The sequence below is a fragment of the Hyperolius riggenbachi genome, chromosome 9 (assembly GCF_040937935.1).
Source record: "Hyperolius riggenbachi isolate aHypRig1 chromosome 9, aHypRig1.pri, whole genome shotgun sequence".
Lineage (NCBI taxonomy): Eukaryota > Metazoa > Chordata > Amphibia > Anura > Hyperoliidae > Hyperolius > Hyperolius riggenbachi.
The window spans coordinates 187,345,844-187,368,184 of NC_090654.1; the positions used below are offsets into that span (position 1 = coordinate 187,345,844).

Sequence of the window (22,341 nt, forward strand, 5' to 3'; positions counted from 1 at the left end):
CTTTGAGCAGTAGCTCTGCCTCTAATCTGTCAATCTGCGCAGATCTCCATCTCTCCCCACCCCTCTCAGTTTTCTTTCACTGAGAGGGGGGAAGGCGGCGATCAGCGCAGATTGATTGGACTGGAGGCAGAGCTACAGCCCAAAGCTCTGCCTCCCCCGGGCAGCAAAATCCACGACCTGGAAAGTTTGGGGGGATTAATTGAGTGTTTAGCCGCTAGGGACGCAGCGTTTCAGGTAGGGCATTAATACTAAAAAGCAATGTGAAGTAAAAACACGTCAGATTTTTGAATTGTTACAATCAGTCAGAAAATGTATTGCTATTCTTGAATTGAATAGATATTTAAAAAATTGTATGGTGTGTGGCCACCTTTACTGTGCAGTCAGGCCTGGATTTACCTCACAGGAGTCTATAGGCACAGAATCCTGGCACCCTAGACTTCATCCTCCATGGACCTACAAACTCCAATCGAAACGCACTGCAAGTGTGCTGGCTCTCCCAGCTGTCACTTCTACCTTACCCATCATACATAACTACAGATGTCCCTTAGTATTAGGTAGTCAAAAGTTCCCACAATATTAAGTAGCTAGTGGTGCCCCTGACTGAAGGGAGATCTCATCAGTGGAATGCTGAGAACAGGGTGATTAACCTTAAAATACAGTTTGCATGGTGTTGTATATTAAATTGAACTTCCAGACTAAAAATCTACTCAGCAGCACTGAAAAGGCTTGGTGTTTCTTTAACAGTTTCACAGCATCACAACTTTGTTTTTCTTACATAAGCCTTATTTTTAGCTGTACAAAAGCTAAGCTTCGCCCTATCAAAGAAAACTGTCTCAGCTTTTTTTCCCTGATGCTGTGCAAAGCATGATGGGATTTCCTATGTTGTTATTCACGTTGCCTAGCAATTGGAAGGGGTGATCAGCACACAGGACAGTTGGAATTGTGTCTCATGCTCCCTGTCACCTCCTTTCAACCAAAAAGATGGCTGCCCTCATGAAATCAAACATTTGCCTGTTCTTTTAAAACAAGTTGGGTAAGAGATTATATTACCTATCTATTTTAATTAACATAACTAATATAACTTAAAGTGACTCTGTAACAAAAATTACAACGTTTTTTCTACCATCCTACAAGTTCCTAAACCTATTCTAATCTGTTCTGGCTCACTGCAGCACTTTGTACTATCACGGTCTCTGTAATTAATCAATGTATCTTTCCCCTGTCAGACTTGTCGGCCTGTGTCTGGAAGGCTGCCAACTCTTCCGTGCTGGTCTGTTCCTCTATGCACACTCCAGTGTGTGTTTTATTTACAAAAGCCAGCAGCTTCTCTGCTATCTTATCAGTGATAGAAGAGAGCTGGATAAAAATCCTCCTCTGTTATGCTGGATACACACGTTGCGTTTCCGCGTTCGATGCAGCGTTCGATTCGCGTCGATTCGATTATTTCCGAGCATTTCCGAGCGCATTTCGATTATTTTTAGGTCGAATGCCATGTAAAGTATGGCAAATCGACCTAACGATCCATCGAACCGCGAATCGGACATGTTGGAAATAATCGAATCGACGCGAATCGAGCGCCGCATCGACGCGGAAACGCAACGTGTGTATCCAGCATTAGGCTGTGAAAGTAGCTGGCTGACACATACTGAGGAATTACAAACACAGGCAGAGCTGTCTGCAGGAAGCCTGTAATGTTCAGTGCATGAGAGAAGCTGGGGACAGAAGGTAAACACACAAATGATCTTTTGAGATTCAAAAGGAAAGCTGTATACAGCCTGCTTGTGTATGGATGTATTTTCTATGTGTGGACATACTGTACATCAACCTACTTCCTGTTTTGGTGGCCATTTTGTTTGTTTATAAACAAACTTTTTAAAACTGTTTTTGACTGCTTTTAATGCGGCGGGGAGCGGCGAAATTGTGACAGAGGGTAATAGGAGATGTCCCCTAGCACAGGGATCCCCAACCTGTGGTCCGCGGCCCACTGGTGGTCCGCAGGACGCGGGACTGTCCTCTTGTCTGCCCGCCCCGCCCCCTCCGCGGCCGCCGCTCCGTTACCTCTGGCGGCCGCGTGGTCTCTTATATTCTCCCTTCTCTCTCTTCCCAGTGTGTGTCACAACAGCGCGCCCTGCGGCTGCTGTGATAGAGAGAGGGGAAAACAGGAGAGAAAGAGCGGCTCCCTGTAGCGGCGCGCCGTTACTATGGGAACCGCTCTCACCTTCCTGATTCCTCCCTCTCTATCACAGCAGCCGTAGGGCGCGCTGTTACTCACACGCTGGGAAGAGAGAGAGAGGGGAATAAGAGAGACCGCTGGCCAAGGTAACTGCAGCGGCGGCCGCGGGTTGGGGGGGGGGGGGGGGTGGGAGGAGGTGTGTGCTGCTATACTGGGGCACTATACTTGCTATACTGAGGCACTATACTTGCTATACTGAGGCACTATACTAGCTATACTGGGGCACTATACTTGCTATACTGGGGCACTATACTTGCTATACTGGGGCACTATACTTGCTATACTGGGGCACTATACTTGCTATACTGGGGGCTATACTGGGGCACTATACTTGCTATACTGGGCACTATACTAGGCGTAGTGGGCACTATACTTGCTATACTGGGGCACTATACTTGCTATACTGGGGCACTATACTTGCTATACTGGGGGCTATACTGGGGCACTATACTTGCTATACTGAGGCACTATACTAGCTATACTGAGGCACTATACTTGCTATACTGAGGCACTATACTAGCTATACTGGGGCACTATACTTGCTATACTGGGGCACTATACTTGCTATACTGGGGCACTATACTTGCTATACTGGGGGCTATACTGGGGCACTATACTTGCTATACTGGGCACTATACTAGGCGTAGTGGGCACTATACTGGCTGTACTGGGGCATACTAGCTATACTGGGGCACTATACTAGCTATACTGGGGCATACTAGCTATACTGAGGCACTATACTTGCTATACTGGGCACTATACTGGCTGTACTGGGGCTTTACTAGCTTTACTGGGCACTATACTGGCTGTACTGGGGCTTTACTAGCTATACTGGGGCGCTATACTGAGGCACTATACTAGCTATACTGGGGCATACTAACTATACTGGGGCATACTAGCTATACTGGGGCACTACCTACCCATACTGGGCACTATACTAGCTACACTGGGCACTCTATTAGCTTTACTGGGCACTATACTAGCTATACTGAGGCACTATACTTGCTATACTGAGGCACTATACTAGCTATACTGGGGCACTATACTTGCTATACTGGGGCACTATACTTGCTATACTGGGGCACTATACTTGCTATACTGGGGGCTATACTGGGGCACTATACTTGCTATACTGGGCACTATACTAGGCGTAGTGGGCACTATACTGGCTGTACTGGGGCATACTAGCTATACTGGGGCACTATACTAGCTATACTGGGGCATACTAGCTATACTGAGGCACTATACTTGCTATACTGGGCACTATACTGGCTGTACTGGGGCTTTACTAGCTATACTGGGCACTATACTGGCTGTACTGGGGCTTTACTAGCTATACTGGGGCGCTATACTGAGGCACTATACTAGCTATACTGGGGCATACTAACTATACTGGGGCATACTAGCTATACTGGGGCACTACCTACCCATACTGGGCACTATACTAGCTACACTGGGCACTCTATTAGCTTTACTGGGCACTATACTAGCTTTACTGGGCACTCTACTAGCTATACTGGGGTAACTGTACTAGCCATACTGGGGCAACCAAACTCCCTATACTGAGGCAACTATGCTAGCTATGACACCCCCCCCCCCCCCCGGTAACCCGCTGTGCACGACACTGTCCACTAGGTCGCTACACCCCCCCCCCCAACGCGCCCCCCTCCCCGCGGGCCCCGGAGAAAAATTTGGTCAGAAAGTGGTCCCCGGGCCGGAAAAGGTTGGGGACCCCTGCCCTAACACACTGGTATGTTTACTTTTGTGCGATTTTAACAATACAGATTCTCTTTAATGACAGTATGTTTGTTTAGGCTGAAGTTCCTCTTTAAGCTTTTAAGTTGCTGAAAATGAACAAATTCCTGAGACAGCTTCTCATGTGAAAATGACAACAGTGGGATGGATAACAAATGGATCATGTTAGCTATGACAAAGAAAGTAAAAAAGGAAACAAAGCGAAACCTATATAGTTGGATATGACAAATAAACAGATAGATAGATAGATAGATAGATAGATAGATAGATAGATAGATAGATAGATAGATAGATAGATAGATAGATAGATACTCCAACCCTGAATGGAGGTAACTGCCATGCCGTACCTTGAACATTTGCACAGGCCCAGCGCTGATTGGGTGACAATACACGTCTCTCTCGCCCCCACAAAGCCTTTTTGCATTCATGCCTCCAATTTGCACTTCCTGTAATCAGACAAGAGGCAGCCAGCATCGCTCCTCTTGTTGCCATGGCAGTCATTTCTTAGATATAATCCAGTGTTCATCATGCTCCGGCTATCTGCATCGCCCAGCTACCTGACCTCTCTAACTTTTTAATTATGGAATGTGCCTAACACAAACAACATAATGATATCAAATGAGTGCTAATGGAGGAAACACAAAGAGTTGTAAAGATCTATATATTAACAAGGAGTACAAAGCAGCCTTATAATGGGCAATTAATATGAAGGAGGAAGAGGTTCACAGAAATCTGCTTTGCATGTATAATGAATACTGAGCAAGCCCTGCGTTCTATGGGATGTCTTACTGGCAGGTCATATATTGTCTGTTTTATATGAGACATAATGGACTGTGGAAGTGATTCACAAAGACAGGGACAGAGTGAACTGGAGCTGAAGAGGAGCAGTTGCCTAGAGCAACCACTTACAATCTGCAGGTCTGATGTTAAAGCACACCTGAACTGGAAGCTATATAGAGGCGGACATATGTATTGTCTTTTAAACAATAAAAACTGCCTGGCTGCCCTCATGATTCTCTGCCGCACTTTCAGCGCTGCACCTATGGGATTAATCACAATGCAATCATAGTGGCATGTTTGTGATTTCCATTGATTGCAAATGTGCTGCTTTGCGGAATACGATAAGGCAGAGGAGTGACTGGAGGTGCTGTAGAAGTGTGACTGGATTTATGGCAGGGGTGTGACTAGAGGTGCTGTGCATTGGCATAGTTTGGGTGAAATTCAACAGCAGCAGGCAGTGCAGGGGACTGTATTACTTCCAGCACTAGATGTAACCCCCCCACCCACACCTTCCTGTCATGTGTCACAATGTGTCTCCTCGCTCTCTACACACAGCCTGCAGTGAGTGAATGTGCAGAGCAGCACGGTGAGTAGAGAGAATTATTGCTGTGCAGAACATTAGCAGGGAGAGGTGGCAGGATGTGTTTAGTGCTTCAGAAGTTGACTGTCATTAGAAGCCATGTGCACTGGATGCTGTAATACCAGAGTGCCCTGGACTATTGATTATTTATCCTGATCAGAGTAATTAATCAATAATGCAGGGCAGTCTGCTGCTGCAGAAGCCAGTGATACAGGTGCTGATAGCTGACTTCTGTAGTGAGCAGAGAAGCAAGCTCCAGGCAATTTAGATTAGTTTGATTGCAGGTAATCTTATCTCTTTTCCCAGCTCCCCCTCTCACCCTGTTGTCTTCCTTCATGACCCTTTCCTCTTTTCAGATTTTAGTGGCTTCTTTTAAAAGCATGTCCCTGCCAAACAGCACTGGTGATGCCTGCAGTCCTGGTGAGAGGTCTTCCTGCCATTTCTCTTCTCCCACCAGGCTCTCTTGTGCCTCTACCTCTTTACCCTGCCCTCCTCCTCCTATGCATCCCCCTCTTTTATATGTCCCCCTTTTCTTACTGTCCTCAGTGGAGCTCACAGTCTAATCGTACCATAGTCCAATGCCCTACCATATTATTATTGTGTATTTATATAACACTGACATCTTCTGCAGCACTGTATAGAGTACAGAGTTTCATAATGGTGAGCTCCGTCCACATCCTGACGACTCCTTTCCCCCCATATCCCCCCAAATTTGCAGCAAAACGCTCGGCACCCCAATCCTTCAACCCTCCCATCAAAGGGGGGGGGGGGCTATAAAGGGAGTACATGATATTAGCCATATTTGTCACACCCACTTTTGACTTTGGCCAAAAATGTTTTGCTTTAGGCCACACCCCTTAGCTAGAAGATAGAGCCATGACATCCAAGAAAAGAGTATTTTTATCATAGTTTTAGCTATAACAGAATTTCATACATCAGTAAGGGCCTGAGCCAGGGCTGGATTTAGAGCTCAGGTGCCTATTGCCCTAAGCCCGGCCCCTAAGCACAGGCCACACCCCGCACCCCCCATAGACATTCAGATGTGCTCCCCCCCACCCTGCCAGCAATAGGTGCCCCAGTATAATTTAGTCAGCTATAGGTGCCCCAGTATAGATTATCCAGCTATAAGTGCCTCAGTATAAGCTTGCCAGATATACTGTAGGTGCCCCAGTATAGGTTAGCCAGCTATAGGTCCCCCAGTATAGGTAGCCAGCTATAGGTCCCCCAGTATAGGAACCCAGACATAGGTGCCCCAGTATAGGTTAGCCAGCTATAGGTGCCCCAGTATAGGTTAGCCAGCTATAGGTCCCCCAGTATAGGTAGCCAGCTATAGGTGCCCCAGTATAGGTAGCCAGACATAGGTGCCCCAGTATAGGTTAGCCAGCTATAGGTGCCCCAGTATAGGTTAGCCAGCTATAAGTGTCCCAGTATAAGTTTGAATGTAGTAAAAGAGAGGAGAGGGAAACAATCAGATTTCAATTTCAATACCAGAAGTGTGGATGAAGAGGTGTGTGTCATATGCCATATCCTTCTAAACTTAGCGCTAATAGTGTAGTGCCGACACTTTACTTCTCCTGCCACAGCAACCAGTATAAGTTTGCCAGCTATAGGTCCCCCAGTATAGGTTAGCCAGCAATAGGTGCCCCGTATAGGTAGCCAGCTGTATGTGCCCCAGTATAGGTTAGCCAATTATAGGTGCCCGAGTATAGGTAAGCCAGCTAACACATCATGTGACTCGCTATTACAAGAAGCCGGATCACACGCAGAGAGACCCATAACTGTAGCCATAGAGACAGCGCTGGACGTGTTGCCACTGTTGAATCCATGTCATCAATGGAACATCGGAAGCCGGTGAGTCTCTTCACATTACTGCTCGCGCTCTGCAAAGGGAGGGGAAGAGGAGGGGGAGCAGAGGGGCCACTTTGGGGCAGCCAAAGAGCAGCCTTTTATAAATCGGCCATCTGTAGGCACTCACCTAGAGTGCCTATGGGTAAATTCGGCCCTGGCCTGAGCCCACTAACGCAGCTGTGTCCGCTTCTGTCCGCTTTTCAGCATCTGTAACAGTGATGTGTAACTGAAAAGCGGACACAATTGCATCACTGGGCTCAGGCCCTTAGGTTTAAGTAGACAACGTAACACCTGTTTAGATTTTAGGAGAACGTCTAGTAAAATTAAGTATTACATCTATTTTTAAGATTTACCCTTAATTGATGCATTTACAATTGGCATATTTCACACACGAGTGAACTATGACATTATCAGAAGGAAAAACAGGCTCTAAAATTGCCAGCATAAATTTGCAGCGACTAAACAAGACAATGATTAGATTTTAATTAAAAAGCCTATTTATTTTACAGGTAGAATGATTCGACTGAGGTAATTATTTTTGTTTCACAATTCAGCTAAACTTCAGGAAGCCTCCAGTAAAAGCATGCCTGCAGGAGGGGGCTGACACGTGTCAGAGAGTGCCCTCTACTGTGCATTTCAGGTTACTTCTGCCTAATAAACACAAGCTAAAATGAAAATGTATTTTTGAAAATGTGATGTTTACATCTCTCATGAGAGAAACAACGAGCCTCCCCATTGCTGACCCCTATTACTGTATTCTGTAATTCCCACGTCTTAGATTGTAAACTGAACTGAGTAAGGTCTTCTACTGTGTCATAGCTTGTAATTGCAATCTGTGTAATTCACACTATGCAGGTTGCTGAAAAATCGCATTGCGTATTAGATGTGCAGTGCAACTATACAGTGAAGCATACAGTACAACAAAAGTATGCTTCACTGCTGCTGTAAAGTAAACAAACAGCACCACACCACAGGCAATGTGAGAGCCCCATAGGAATATGATTGCGTTGCAATGTGATGATGTTGTCTGTTGCGATGCAGCGCAATGCACACAGTGTGAAAGGGCCCTAAGTATACATTTTGCATCCTTTACTTTTCATACATAAAAGCTTACAATGATAATGCTAGCTCCCTGCTTGTATGGTTGATACTCAGGCTATGATCATTTCTTAGTCATTTTATAGCAGTATTTCTCAACATTATCCTAGTGTGTACCTCTGTTATCAAAGACTGTGTTGGCCAATTACTCACTTCTATGAGCACTATCAGGTGGGAGGGGAAAGCAGACAGGAGCGTGGTCATGTGGGGTGAAGCCACTGTGGCACAACAGGCACAGCTCTTGCAGCGCTCCCTGTGGCCAGTGGAACAACTATATCCCACACCGTAGCCACTGCGGCCATGGGTAAGGGGGTAAACCAGTAGCTAAGTAAGTCCACCAAACCTTTTATGATAAACATTACTTGGGGGAAAATATATTTCTTTTGCTTTTTCTGACTTATCGTCTCAATAGGGGTTTATACATATGCTTGTCCGATGTGATACATGCTCCCATAAATATCTTTTGCCAGTAAGACCATACCAGCACAGCCAAGTGCCATAGTGCCTTCTTAAATATGTATTAAGCTTACAGACATCCATAGCAGAGTATTTGTATTGTCAAATAAACAAAAAGATGTCGCAAGTTTGCAGGACCAAGCCAGTTTTCATAATTCTGCTATGCCTTTGCTTAAGTTGATAGATCTTGAGCAATTTTTAGTCTACCCAAACATATTTAGTTCTGATTTTTTTCATGACAAATAGGGCTTTCTTTTGATATCACTTAATTAAAGTAAATCTGGAATTTTCTTGTGTTTTAAAGGGATAATATGATTGAAAAATGAAAAAAAATTAAATTTTGTGAATTTTTCAAACAAAAATATGTAAATATCTCAAACTGCAGCATTAAAACTTTCAGAAACTGATTATTCTATATGTTGGCTATGCAGAGATGTCAAAATTATGTAGATTATTTATTTTTTAGGTACACTGCAGGGGCACTAAATAGAGGTGGAAATTAGGATTTTAAGAGCTAAAAAGTGACAACTATGCAATCCTAGTGATCTGGAGATCAGGAGCCAATCAAAATCACTCCTCATTCATTCTAGAAGGTGCCATCAATCAAAGTACACAAGAATGCTGGAGTAAAAATCTTCAATGTATCAGAAACTAGCATTTAAAGACAGGACATAGATTTCAATATGCATGACTCTGAAGTTTAAGATGAATGGTAAAAGATTCTGTATATAGGAGAGTCATCTGGAAAGTAACAGCTATTTGCTCTTATCTGCCATGCAAGTTATTCTTTCCATTTAACTTGCATCTGTCAGGTTAACCTCTTTGTTCCCTGCACTGCTTGTCATGTGACTGCAGAATGCCAGTAACTGTTAGCTCAGCAACATTTAACATGAACACCCCCTCCAAAATTGCACCACTCCATAATTGAGGAGTGTGATGCTACTAAAAACAAAGCGATGGAAAACCTTGTAAAAATATATGATGTGATAAATGCTTAGATAGAGGAGGTGATTGTGGGGAGAAATAACCCAAAGATACAGAGGGCTCGATTCTCTAACCAGTGCTAACTCAGTTAACACGTGGTAAGGCTTTGCACGTGCAAACTAGGGTGCTAAGTATTTTGCACGGGCAAAGCTGTTACTGTTCACGTGCTAGCGCGTGTAAAGTTTAGCGCGCGTAAAGTTTTGCATGCCCCAAGTTTTGCGCGCACCGCTTCGCGTGCAAAGTAAGCTTATCACGCTACTTAGCATGCAAAGTGGCTGATTTTGCATGTGAAGCGGTGCGCGCAAAAGTTTGCATTGCATTCGCGCGCAAAGAGGTAGTTTGCACATGATAAGCAGGTTTTCACTGGCATGCTAACACTTAGCACGCTTTTGTCACACAAGCCCAGTATGTCTAAAATAAAATAAGTAAAATGTTTCCTTAAAGAGGAATTGTAGCGAAAATCTTAAAATTTAAAACACATAGTTACATAGTTATTTTGGTTGAAAAAAGACATACATCCATCGAGTTCAACCAGTACAAAGTACAACTCCAGCCTGCTCCCTCACATATCCCTGTTGATCCAGAGGAAGGCGAAAAAACCCTTACAAGGCCTTACAATTCCCTCCCGACTCCAGACGGCAATCAGATAAAAACCCTGGATCAACATCATTAGGCATTACCTAGTAATTGTAGCCATGGATGTCTTTCAACGCAAGGAAAGCATCTAAGCCCCCTTTAAATGCAGGTATAGAGTTTGCCATAACGACTTCCTGTGGCAATGCATTCCACATCTTAATCACTCTTACTGTAAAGAACCCTTTCCTAAATAAATGGTTAAAACGTTTTTCCTCCATGCGCAGATCATGTCCTCTTGTCCTTTGAGAAGGCCTAGGGACAAAAAGCTCATCCGCCAAGCTATTATATTGCCCTCTGATGTATTTATACATGTTAATTAGATCTCCTCTAAGGCGTCTTTTCTCTAGACTAAATAAACCCAGTTTATCTAACCTTTCTTGGTAAGCGAGACCTTCCATCCCACGTATCAATTTTAAGAAGTACATTTTTTCCAGAGTAAAATGAGCCATACATTACTTTTCTCATGTGTTGCTGTCACTTACAGTAGGTAGTAGAAATCTGATATTACCGACAGGTTTTGGGTTAGTCCATCTCTTCATGGGGGATTCTCAGCATGGCCTTTATTCTTTATAAAGACATTCCCTGAAAAAGATTTATTCAAAGATGCTGGCCAGCCTCCCTGCTCGCTTCACACTTTTTTGGCAGTTGGACGGAGCAACTTCCATTCACTAAGTGCTTTTTAAAATAAAGAAAACCCTGAGAACCCCGCATAAGAAGATGGGCTAGTCCAAAACCTGTTGGTTCTGTCAGATTTCCACTACCTATTGTAAGTGACAGCAACATAGGAGAAAAGTTATTTACAGCACATTTTACTCTGGAAGAAATGTACTTCTTATTTGTATATGTTTACATGTATTTTAAATTTTAAGATTTTCCCGACAGAGGTCCTTTAACTACTTAAGTACCAGCAGTTTCTGCCCCCTTAAGGACCAGAGACCGCTGGTACAATAATGAAGGAATACCGACGAATCACTGCACATACTTGTCACAACCGCCGTCCACGGCGCACGCCGGGATCCTCAGGACACTCACTCTGCCGTCTCTATGACGGCAGAGTCATGTGAGCTTTCACTGGCTCCTGACCGTGTCTATCAATGTAAGCCAATGGGAGTTGTTTACATTGATAGACACGGCCAGGAGCCAATTAAATCAAGTCCTGGCCAGCTCACAGCGCTCTGCAGTCATAGAGACTGACAGGGCGAGTGAGCTGTGTTGGGAGACAGCGGGGAGACATCGGTGAGATCGGCCGGAGCGACAAAAACGGTGGATGCGCGCTGCGGCGGTGAATTGAAATCTACGCCCTGGCAGCCAGATAGCCATCAAAACAGGGCATAGATTTCAATTATCGTGGTCCTTAAGTAGTAAATTGATTAATTAAAAATGGCTGTGACTTTCTGGTGGATCTTTGTATCAAAAAAGTAAGCATCTGAAAAAAAATAAAATAAACAATCTACCAAAACAAAATAAATCTCACTCAACAAAGTAAATACAAAAATAATAATAAGCGGCCCATTAAAGTGTTAACTCCTATACTATTCAGTGTCATGATTCTCTCTCGGTGGTCCTGCCGTGATCTTTTTACTAATTGACTCCAAATGACATTCCAGTTGCCAAGGAGTAGAAAGTGCTAACAACATGGTCTATTACCAGAATGATTTACACCACAGAGGAAAACATTTACAAGAGATTCTGTGAGGAAACTGGTAACACGGGGAGACTCTGGAACTTCTCACCTCAACAAAAATAACACCGAAGAAGATGCTGTAAGGATAACTAAAACACAAATATGAAACTGAGACATTTCACACGAGGAGGTTAGGGAAATAATTCAGCCCTTCCCATGACTTTCCACTGTGGGGTCATATATCCAGGAAACAGTGGCTGGATCTGGGGGCCTGACATGTGAACCTTGTCTACTTAAAAGGAGCATGTATCTCTGTGGGGTTGCCTGGAGGACCTCTAGGGTGCCATGAGTGTGTCTAGGAGTAGAACTGCTGCTCCTTTATACTGATAGACCACTTAAGCCACTTTACCCTTCCCCTTTGGTAGAAAAAAAACAAATGGTGTTTTTTTCAGGGATGTCTAAGTGGAACAAGGCCCATGGGCAGACTTCGATTTTAGCTCTAAACTTTGATTGCTCTGAGAATCCCCCTCCCCCGGGGAATCGAAATTATGTATGCTAGAAACTGTTGCCTTATTTAAAAAGTAGCAGTAGGGTATTGGTATCATCCTGATTTAAAACTTCTTATTTAAAAAAAAACTGTTAATACATCTTCAAACAGGACATAACTATGTACTAAACACAGTTGTTTGTGTGTCATTGTATGCTGTAATGAACCACTGACCTCTAAGCTAATGAGTAGGCTGCATACCCTGTTGCCTTGCCGCCATGCCGAACTATAACTTACCCAAATGCTGCTCTCCAAAGCCTTGAAAGGTCCATAAACTCAAATGAAAATTAATTTGCAAGTCCACTCCTCACCCACATGACCACATCCCTGACACACTAGGTCTGACACAGATGGGACAAGACTTGATTTCCATACCAGGAAATCCAGCCAACATCTGCACCCATCAGGGCTCAACAGATCCTTGTTTAGGTACGTGACAAAGCGGACAGGGTGATCAATCTACATAGTATCCATTCTTACCACCATCTAAGATGCCAGTGATCCAGTACAGTGTTGCTTGAAACTGAACCTGGGTAAGAAATGAAATGCATGTACAGATATAACGAATGCTAGATTAACAAATTCTGCTGCCTCTTCACTTTCATGTTGTCTGTATGTCTTTAATTTATGTTTGAAACTTCTGACTTTTCTGTGACCAGAGGGAATGTGTTCCTGTATGTTACTAGCTTCCTAGTATAAGTCAGAATAGCATAGTCTGTTGTAAGTTATGTTTCTTCTTTGGGGACCAAAGGACTCTTTACCAGTTCACAAACAGAAACAAGCCCAAAGGTGGTAGCACCTGGTAGGCCTGAGGTACCCTTAAGCCCCCTACACGCACTATTATTATCATTTATTGTATTTATAAAGCGCTAACATATTACACAGTGCTGGACAATAGATAAATTGGTTAATATACAAGGTAGGACATACAAGAAACTCACAACAAAACAAGATCGTGCAAATGTCTTTGATAATAGTAGTTCAGTGTCTTTGCTCAAAATAGAGTCTGTTCTAGTCCGTAAGAAGGGCGTCAGACAGTGAGATTACATAATCAAGCTGGAAACATTAGGGGAGGAGGGCCCTGCCAGAGGCTTACAATCTAAAGGGTGGGAGTAGAGACAATAGGTGCCAGATGAAACACGTGAATGATGAGAATCTAGCGTGTGTACGGTGTCCTCCTACAACTCGGCCAGCAATTCACCAAGCAGATCAAGTTGGCCAATCACTGGCCGAGAGCACTGTTCTTCTTATTCAACCCACTCTCCATGTGATGTCACTCATACGCCGCTCCGTTAGCCCTCCTCCCTCCCACAAAGCAACAGAACACCACCCTAGCCCAGGGGCTACTAAGGAAGCGAGTGACAGTAATGAAAACTGGACGGGGTTCTGCCTCTTCTCCAGTAAAGAATGAGTACACAAGCAGTTGTTGGGGCTCGTTTTGTGAATAATGGAAATCAACACATGGTTTCTGGTCATGTGATCATTTCACCACTAAGCAGAAAGTTCTCAAGTTTGGTCTTGGCAGCATCTTTACTCTTTCCATCTTACTTGTGAGTCATTGATAACCTAAATGAGAGCACTTGGGAACCAATCACATTCACAATACCTGCTACCCCTACTGATGTCAACATAACAAAGCTTTCACACATGCTGACATCACACTATTCACTCCCTAATGCTCCTGTTGTTTGTATGATTTGTTATATACAGACTAAGGTTTCTTCTTTAGTGTCAGACTACCAAATCCCGCAAAGAATGTGTAACCTGCCATAACTATCACCTTAAACTGTTTTTCTGTCCCACTAGAGTATAAAGCCTGAAATTACAGGCAGATGACAAAACTCTCTATGCTGTGGTTTCAGTTAAATCACCAGAGGATAGTGATTAAACCCAAGCAGTTATTAAATGCAAGAAAATACATGTCTAAATAAATGGCAGTATTATTGTATTAAGGAGCAATGATACGCCCGTGTCTAACTTGATTAGCAGTCGCTAATAGATGGTTTCCCATTTCAATGGTTTGCTTTTCAGCTACCATGATGTCACAAACTTACGCTAGAGAGGAAACAGAGAGTCAGCATTATTCTACATACTCAGCCTGAAGCACTGTGTGACTTTATTGGGTCTTACTGACACAAAGCAAATGGGCCTTGAAGCAATCCAGTAGTGCTGTGCAGTGCACAAGAAAAGCAATACCAGTGGCGTAGCAATAGGGGGTGCAGAGGTAGCGACCGCATCAGGGCCCTTGGGCCAGAGGGGCCCACTCTCAACCACAGTATTAGCTTTTTATTGGTCCTGTGCTTGTAATAAATCACTTCTATAGCAGCTTTGAATAGTCGTAATCATTAACTATTCCCCATCCCCCTCTTGCACCTCTGACACTGTGGTTGTCTCCGGCAGGTTTTGGTGCGCCGTATCAATTGTTATGTATAGCATGCTTGGGGGGCCCCAATGCAAAACTTGCACTGGGGCCCATAGCTTCTTAGCTACGCCACTGAGCAATACGTATGTTTGAAGGCTCTGATACACAGAATGTGTTCCATAACTCAAATCATCATGACTCGTACATCATCTCACTGCCTGTCATCTATGCATCACGCTGCAGACAGTTGATCGATAAGGTGCTCATACACTCATTGATTTTCCCATTTGATTCCTCACAGATTTGATGAATCTTCTGGAAATTGATTCCCCAAAATGTATGATCGATCGATTTTTGATAAGTGTTGACCAAAAATCGATCGAAAGTATCGATCGGACAGGATAGAAAATTTAGGTTGATCAGAGGTGGGGTGAGAGCATTGGTAGATTGATGGCCTATAGCTTTGTACTGCAGCAGACAACGTGAGGACAAATTTCCGATTGTCTTGTAATTAAGTACTTATAAGCAAATAAAGCAGAGAAAGTTCTCTGCTTCCACCTTAGATACAGCAAAAGCTTTTCTACTTTATTTATGTGCTCAGAGCACTCTGCTAATTTTGGAAGGCAAAGGCAATCTTATCAATGTGACACGGCTGTCCCCCTGGGAGGCACCACAGCGATCCGCTGTCATAAGCTGAAGCCTATTGCAGCCGATCGCATTTATTGGCTGGCAGGGGAAGAATAGAAAATAAATAAATTGCAAATTTTATTGAAAAAAAAGACAAATATTTACAAAAAATAAATAAACACTGGGGGAGCGATCAGACCCCACCAGCAGAGAGCTCTGTTGGTGGGGAGAAAAGGGGCAGGGGGGATCACTTGTGTGCTGAGTTGTGCGGCCCTGCAGCGAGGCCTTAAAGCTGAAAAACGGCCTGGTCTTTAGGGGGGTTTAACACTGCGGTCCTCAAATGGTTAGTTAAAAGAGGTGGCCTCTAATGACAGGTGTACTTTAAGAAGTTTAAAGGATACCACAACTGAAATGTGACATAATGAGATAGACATGTGTATGTACAGTGCCTAGCACACAGATAACTATGCTGTGTTCCTTTTTTTCTTTCTCTGCCTGAAAGAGTTAAATATCAGGCATGTAAGTGGCTGACTCAGTCCTGACTCAGACAGGAAGTGACTACAGTGTGACCCTCACTGATAAGAAATTCCAACTATAAAACATTTTCCTAGCAGAAATTTGCTTCTGAGAGCAGTAAAGAGATAAAAAACGAGAATTTCTTATCAGTGAGGGTCACACTGTAGTCACTTCCTGTCTGAGTCAGTACTGAGTCAGCCACTTACATACCTGATATTTAACTCTTTCAGGCAGAGAAAGAAAAAAAGGAACACAGCATAGTTATCTGTGTGCTAGGCACTGTACATACACATGTCTATCTCATTATGTCACATTTCAGTTGTGGTATCCTTTAAAAAAAGGAAGATCCGCTTCTCTGGCATATAAAAGTCTGATCTTTATTAAAGCATGACTAAGACTATGACTAAGGAGCGATTGTGAGGTTCCGATATGCGTGAGCTAACTTGTTGCCCAGCTTATTTATGCTTTAATAAAGATTGGACTTTTATATGCCAGAGAAGCGGATCTTCCTTTCTTTTACAGTGTTTATGGGGTCTGACTGCCCGTGATCCTGCTCTTGGTCCTGCTTGTGGAGTGGTGAGCGGAGTTCATCTTTTTTATACAGTACTTTAAGAAATTACTTCAAAGAGGAACTACATGGAAAATAATGTAATAAAAAAAGTGCTTAGTTTTGAAAATAATGTTGTAATATGTATAAATGATAATATGTATAAATGATTAATATGTATAAATGATTTAGTCAGTGTTTTCACATTGTAAAAGCTTTCCTCTCCCTGATTTACAATCTGACATTTATCACATGGTGACATTTTTACTGCTGGCAGGTGATGTAAGTGGAAGTAGCTGCTGCTTGCTTTTCTGGCAGTTGGAAACAGCTGTAAACAGCTATTTCCCACAATGCAACGAGGTTCACAGACAGGAAACTGCCAGGACCATGGTCCTCACAGTTTCCTGTGGGAGGGGTTTCACCACAATATCAGCCATACAGAGCCTACTGATGATCCGTTTGTGAAAATTAATAGATTTCTCATGTAAAAGGGGATACAATTCTTGGTTACGGTTTCTCTTTAAGCATGGGTGCTAACCTCTCTACTATCTAATAACAATGACTCATGGTACCTAATACAAGTGCACAAGCCTTATCCACAGATGGAGGTTGTTTGCTGCAAATCCAGCATAACAAACCAGTCTACTCAGTTGACACTAGCCATATAATGACTTTTAAATCCCAAAACACATGCAGATAATGGCTTCCCCAGCAAAAATTGGCCTAAAGTTACATACACATGGTAGATAAAACTCGGCAAAGGCAGCAGATAAAGACCACAACGAGCAAAAATTTTGCATGTGTATAGCGACCCCCAAACCGCCTTTAAGATTGACTCAACCAACTGCTGGCCGAGGGCATTGTTCTACCCACTCGCCTTGCCTGGTCCGTCTCCATTGTGTGCAGCTCCACTGGCCCTCCTCCCCTCCATCACAACAGAACACATAGCTAGCCAGAAGGTTAGTGACAAGGCTGTACAGCCCAAAACTATCACCCAAGGAGTTGAATCCTGATCCCTCCATATGTTCATCATATGCAAGCATTTAGACTATGACAGGGACATATGACTATAGTAGGGATTACAGTATAAGGCCCTCTGAGGCACAGTTAGTGACATGACTACAGACTCTGTATAGTGCTATGAAAGATGTCAGCCCTATATTAATAATAAATAAATATATTTTTTTAAAAGCCCTATATTTTTTGCAAGCATATCAAAAGTTTGAGAAAAACTTCCTACCTACACCTTAAAATGAACCTTAACTGAGAGGGATATGAATGTTTCCTTTTAAACAATACCAGTTGCCTGGCAACCTGCTGATCTCTTTGGCTACAGCGGTGGCTGAATCACACACCTGAAACAAGCATGCAGCTAATCCAGTCTGACATCAGTCAGAGTACCTGATCTGCATGCTTGTTGAGGGGCTGTGGCTAAAAGTATTGGAGACACCGAATCAGCAGGAGAGTCAGGCAACTTGTATTATTTTAAAAGGAAAAATCAATTTCCTTCTCAGTTTAGGTTCCCTTTAAAGGACCACTAATGTGAATTTTTTTTTAATTTCATATACATGTAAACACATAGAAATAAGAAGTACATTTCTTCCATGCTGCTGTCACAGTAGTTAGTAGAAATCTGACAGAACCGACATGTTTTGGACCAGTCCATCCCTTCATGGGGGATTCTCAGCAAGGCTTTTATTCTTTATAATGACATTTCCTGAAGATTGTATACAATGATGCTGGCCAGCCTCCATTTGTTGCACAATTTTTGGGCAGTTGGACAGAGGAACTGCCATTCACTGTGCTTTTGTAAATAAACAAAACCATGAGGACCCCCCCCCCCCCTTGAGGCGATGGGCTAGTCCAAAACCATGGTTCTGTCAGATTTCAACTACCTACTGTAAGGGACAGCAAATTAGGAAAAAAGTAATTTACTGTATGGCTCATTTTAAACCGAGGAAATGTACTTCTTATTTGTATGTGTTTACAGGTAATTTAAATATTAAGATTTTTGCAATAGTGGTCCTTTAATGAGCAGTGTCCCTTAGATCACAGCAGCCAAAAAATAGATATATCATTTTATAATTTCAGAACAGCAACTCCAAAGGTATATGAATTTCGAGTGGTTCCTCACTACCTTGATTAAAAGAGTTATTAAGACAAATATCAAGCAGAGATTGTTTACAGCTGCATTCCCGATCTACTGCTTGAAGCAAGTTCTGTAACCTGCAGCCTTTGCCTCAATCAACAAACTGTCAGAGATTTCCCTGAAGACTTCTGTTGGTCTGACACCTTGTGGAGAGGAGGTCAAAGTGCAGTCCAGGTCTTCTATTCTGATGTTATGCTGGACACAGAGGTAATTGTAACTTCACTCACCCCCACTGCTCTCCAAACCCTTGTCTCCCCAGTCAGCAATTCAGCTTGGAGATGCAGGACAGGCAGTTTCAAATCCTGCAGACATTCCAGAATCCCAGCATTAAAACAGATGTGCTGTGATAGATCATAATAATGATGATAAATTCTTTTCCATTTACCAGAAATTGCAGCCACTTGCTGATTGAATCGCAAGGCTTCATCTACATTTTTCTTCTCTGTTTAGTTTTGATAATGTTCTCAGTGTAAATGAATCAATTAGTAATTCAACACTTGAGCCCTTCCGTTCAACCTCGAGTGGCTGGAGTTGAATAAGTTAAGATGCTGCAAGAGTATGGGGCTTTATCACTTAGCAACGGGAATGCACCCCACCCATCCTATTATGAATGCAGAGGAAAACGAGTGTGCAGGGTTTGGAAGTGGGCCAAAGACTACTGACCAAACACTGCATAAGAAGGCTGACACAGTAGCGCACCTGTTCAGAGTAGGCCTGGAAGTATCCTATCCCTGCATTCACCAGGAACAAAAACTCAACCTTCCAGTTTGAAAAGGAGCCTCCTCCCCCTCCCCATTAGGAGAATAGTTTCACTTACAAGATTTACAAGACACACTGAAGTCACAGTCTTTGTTATCAGAAAAGAAAAGACCTTCAGGTCCAGTAAGTTTTATTGGTAGACATGCTTGGATAAAAAATACATTTGTTACAGATTTAGGTCTTGGGTCCATTAGAAATCGCATATCACTCAAAACCAGTGCCCTTCGGAGCGATCATGTGATTTGGGGCCTGGCATTTCTTGAATAAAATTGCTTCCAAGATGCTGCAGGCATCCCGGCAAAATGCAATCGCTCCTGTGGAATTACCACCATAGGAACACATTGGTGAAATGCTTTTGGAATTGCTGACAATTCCTAGAAAGTGCAAATCGAACCTGTAAGCGCTCTAGTGGGCCCCAGGCCTTAAAGTGTTACTCCGGTCACAGAAAATTTCAGTAATGAATGAGACCAGGCTTAAGGGAAATCTTAAAGGAGTACTGTAGGTGGAGCCCCAGGTAAGTTCAACTCTCTTTCACCCTAGCCCCCTATAGTACTCTTTAACCCTCCTGGCGGTATGAAAAATTCCACCAGGAGGCAGCGCGGCAGTTTTTTTTTTTTTTTAAATCATGTAGCGAGCCCAGGGCTCGCTACATGATAGCCGCTGCTCAGCGGCATCCCCCGCCCGCTTCGATCGCCTTCGGCGATCTCCGATCAGGAAATCCCGTTCAAAGAACGGGATTTCCTGGAGGGCTTCCCCCGTCGCCATGGCGACGGGGCGGGATGACGTCACCGACGTCGTGACGTCATTGGGAGTCCCGATCCACCCCTCGGTGCTGCCTGGCACTGATTGGCCAGGCAGCGCACGGGGTCTGGGGGGGGGGGCGTGCGCCGCAACGTATAGCGGCGATCTGGCGCGGGGTGGCGGCGATCAGTGTGCTGGCGCAGCTAGCAAAGTGCTAGCTGCGTCCAGCAAAAAAAAATTAAGAAAATCGGCCCAGGAGGGCCGGAGAAAACCTCCTGCGCGGCTTACCCCGAACTACGTTCGGGGTTACCGCCAGGAAGGTTAAGTAAAAAAAGAAAAAGATTTTAACTAACCTAGGGCTTCTTGCAGCCCCCCTGCAGTCATCCTGTGCCCTTGCCATCCTTCCGCGACCCTCCAGCGAGCAGAGATATGCTCAAAGCTGGCCAGCCACGCGCTTCTTCATTACAACCCCACATACAGCACATGCACAGAATGGGAAGATAGCTACTGTGCATGCTGCTGAACTCTTCTGACGAGAGCGCGATCAGTGTGTGTGTGGCTCAGGGCCAGGCATGTGCAGTGGCCGCAAATAGCGCGGGCACAGGATAACTGCAGGGGGTTGCAAGAAGCCCCAGGTAGGTTCAACTGATCTTTTTTCTTTTTTGACGTATCCCTTTCAATAAAAAAGTCTATTATGCATAGCCAATTTATCGTCTGAAACGTCTGCTTGTAAAAACAAATCAAAGAACTGGAAATGTGCAGCGGCCAATCAGAATCCCAAATGGACATGAAGTTATAAGCGGTTGAGCAGCTCAGCATCTTGATCATCTTCTGCACATATCTGTTTCCTGGTCATGTTTAGCTTACATATGGGGTGAATTGCGCGGCCAGCCCTTGCTACTCCTTTTGTAATTACTAAATGAACAGAAAACGTTTCTATCCTTGATGGTTACCCGTAACCTCCGAGTCTCTGTTAATGAGAGATCAAGAGCCCAATGGTGCAGTATCATAAGACAAAGGGATATAACCACACGTATATAAATATTATACTCACAAGGGTGGGTTACAAAACTTGCAAACACCGTCTGAGCCTGCAGGAATATATCTGCCCCCGCTTAGTGTCCCAGGTCTGTTGGTGCAGATGCAGGTCGGTCTCTCTCCTTGATAAGTTGTGAGGACTAAAGGTCCTCGTGACTAAAAAACCCCTATGGCTATATATATGACTATACTAGAAAACACTGATGGAGGCACCCTTGATGATATGATACTACTAGATGCCTGCAGAACTTTTGGTCACGAATGTGAGCGCCTGATAATGTTTAGGCGCTCACATTCCTGACCAAAAGTTCTACAGGCCCTTGTATTAACCTAAGGAAGCGGGCCCAGACCTAGGAAACTCGTTGTCTACAGTGCATGAATAAACATTAGTTTTTCCATTAAATAATGGTTTGTCCTTCTAAGTAAGACATTACACTGCATATATACAGCATATAGTAGTATCATATCAACAAGGGCACCTCCACCAATGTTTTCTTTACTAAATGAGCAGGTCTGTGGAATGCATTACAGCTTTATCTACTTGTGTGCATTGTACACATAACCCCCTCATGAAGAAACATCAAACATCTGGCACTGACCCAAACCATTCTTCTCAATGCAGTAATGTGTTGCCACATTAAGTGAAAGCAAGAAGTTTTAAATCAGGATGATACCATTTATTGGCTAACTAAAAATGAATAAAAATAAGCAAGCTTTCGGCCTTGCAGCCTTCGTCGGGCTTATATCCTGTTAGTTTGCAAGCTGGTGGTACAGACAGCTATATACTGTACATGCAACATCAAAAGGCAAAACAGATATTTTTTTCAAGCATAAATACATGTCATTAAGATGCCTTAATTCAAACAGACCATCTAAATGGGGTTAGAGGTTGTTAGCTGAGATAAGGATCCTCGTTTACTCCATGCTCACAGACCAGGAATTAGGATTGACCCAAAATTCGTAAATTCTTAGTTCACAAGTTCAGCTAGAATGGTTGAGAAAGTTCAAATATCATCAGCCACATACCAATATAAAAAGTAGTTGTCCTTATCCAAACCCTT

The 22,341-nt window shown here is 43.6% G+C and overlaps 1 protein-coding gene and 1 long non-coding RNA gene across 4 annotated transcripts in view; both read right to left on the bottom strand.

Annotated features, from left to right (window-relative positions):
• The window catches only part of LOC137532838 (uncharacterized), a 165,509-nt gene extending 160,841 nt beyond the window's left edge, over positions 1-4,668 (bottom strand). Inside the window, exon 1 of the long non-coding RNA XR_011024018.1 lies at positions 4,336-4,668. This is a non-coding gene — a long non-coding RNA (uncharacterized lncRNA). The remainder of the gene's footprint in view (positions 1-4,335) is intronic.
• The window catches only part of PRICKLE2 (prickle planar cell polarity protein 2), a 500,639-nt gene that overhangs the window by 404,720 nt on the left and 73,578 nt on the right, over positions 1-22,341 (bottom strand). The gene's annotated exons all lie outside the window — the stretch shown is intronic.